Below are 2,133 nucleotides of genomic sequence, written 5' to 3' on the forward strand. Positions count from 1 at the left end.
TTTTGGTTCAATAATGGTTATTGAATCAATTCTTATTTTATCACATTAGATGCATGTTATTAATTTAATAAAATTACTTCGCATTAATTAATTAAAAACGGTGATATCAAAATTAGTTCCCTAACCGGGAATCGAACCCGGGTCGGCAGTGTTGAAAGGAATCGGTTATGAATCGTTTAAAGTTGTCCTAGAAAAATTTCACACTGCTAAATTAAAATCACGGTTACAATGTGTTTCGATGTAAAAGGTGATTGAAACTGACAATACAAACGCTAGGCAGCGCCCGCGGTAAGATTTAAACATGTGTTAGTGAAGTAACCGCTGAGCTAAAGCTGACACCAATCAATGAGTCGGAAACAACTCAATATAAAGGATGAGCTCACAGATATCAGGGCCCGTGAAGTCTGGTCAACGTCAAGCCCCTCCTTTCTTATTCAGAGACATGACCGGGAGTCAGACGCCGCAAACTTTAATTAAAGGCACAAATACGAGTAACACTTACTTCCAAATCTTTTCACTGTAACATTATTTCACTTTATTTCAAAGCTGATCGCGTTGAATCTGAAATTCAGCACAATAAGATTTTATGTTCACTACTGATTCTATTTTCTGTGCACGGTAGAAATAACCGGTCCTGTTAAATTTGACCAAAGCTCCCCAGATTCCTGGTGTCATCAGCAATGACCATTTTTAAACCAGACTCCTAAAGTACAGTTTGTATAATGAGATATGGGCAACGGTACAAATTATTGAACTATCGACTCTACCTCAGTTAGCATTTCTTTCATTGTGCAAAAGAAGATTATTGGTTAATTAATTATGCTTTCCCGTGAAAGCAACATAAAAGTTTAACAAAATACTTTCGCCCAACGTGGGATTCGAAGTAACGAACACTGAAATTAAGAGTCTCACACTCTGGCGATTGAGCTCGCCGAGTCCGATCGCTTTGACCGTCTTTGTCGCTGATTGCAGCCAGGCACCTGGTGGCTCCGCTCCAGGATTTTAACTTGTTCTGCAAACCACGAACCAGGTTCTCCTGAATTCCAAGGTGTGTAAGGAAATCAAGCATCATAAGCCCTTTCATTAACCACAGGGCTTCAGGCAAATGATTCTGATCGCAAAGCGCTTTTAGACACAGAGCTACGGCATCTTCCCAGCAATCTGAGAAGCAGAGTTCACATCTTCACTTTCTTCAGGTAATCCACTCCCCAGGTCATCACCTTCTTTATTCAGGGCTATGGGTAGAACCAAGTGCCGAGAGAGGACAGGTGGGCTGGCAATAGCAGCAATCTTTATAAACCCCAGTATATCCAGCTCTGTGCTGATAGTTTTTGGGACAGGCTCCAGTTCTTCATCAATGATGACAGGTTCTGGTCTCGGAAACATCTGCTTGTCAATATCTCTTGCCTATTTCCCGGTGTTTCCCGATTCTGTCTGTCTCTCTGGCTCTGTTTATTCTAAGTGTGGCCATCTGCAGGTTGATTTTGAACGAATAACTGAATTTGTGAATAGTAAAATTAAATACATGAGAGCATCAGGCGCTTCTCTCCCTGACACTGGGGAAACAGTGAGACAGACTTTAGAGCAAGGATCAGGTTATTGTGAAACAGCAAAGAAAATATTAACTCCGGGATTATCCAAGAAGACAGTGACCTCGACGTGATTTGAACACGCAGCCTTCTGATCTGGAGTCAGACGCGCTACCGTTGCGCCACGAGGTCTACCATGCCGATAGTGATGATTGTATATATAGACGTTCCTCAAACACACTTTCATTTCTCCTGCCTTGGAGTAATGAACGGGCTTTAAAATCCCCGCCCACTCGAGTCCCCCGGGTGTCAGACAGCATCAGAAGCAGCGCTCACCTGTCACTCACCGTCTCACGCCCGCTTTCACCGCCTGCTGCCGGCGGACTGCAGCAAATCCAATTACACACACCGAGCCCCCACAATCATCACATCACAGGGAAATAAACTGGGAAACTGCTCCAAATACACAACTGGTCGAGCAGCTTCTGAAAAACAATTAAACTTGTGGCGGGAAACAATATTCGGAACTGCAAACAAGGCTGTGTAAAAATATAAACTGTGGGTGTGAGCCGAGGCCCTAAGCTCTGGAATTCCCTCCCTAAAC

The 2,133-nt window shown here is 43.2% G+C and overlaps 1 non-coding gene across 1 annotated transcript; it reads right to left on the reverse strand.

Annotated features, from left to right (window-relative positions):
- Positions 1-1,649: 1,649 nt before the first annotated feature.
- Positions 1,650-1,721, reverse strand: trnaw-cca (transfer RNA tryptophan (anticodon CCA)). Its single transcript has one exon. It is a non-coding gene; the product is annotated as a tRNA-Trp (tRNA).
- Between the last annotated feature and the right edge of the window lie 412 nt (positions 1,722-2,133).

This window comes from Somniosus microcephalus, unplaced genomic scaffold (genome assembly GCF_052327205.1).
Source record: "Somniosus microcephalus isolate GS21.2 unplaced genomic scaffold, FLI_Smic_1.0 unresolved_chr4, whole genome shotgun sequence".
Lineage (NCBI taxonomy): Eukaryota > Metazoa > Chordata > Chondrichthyes > Squaliformes > Somniosidae > Somniosus > Somniosus microcephalus.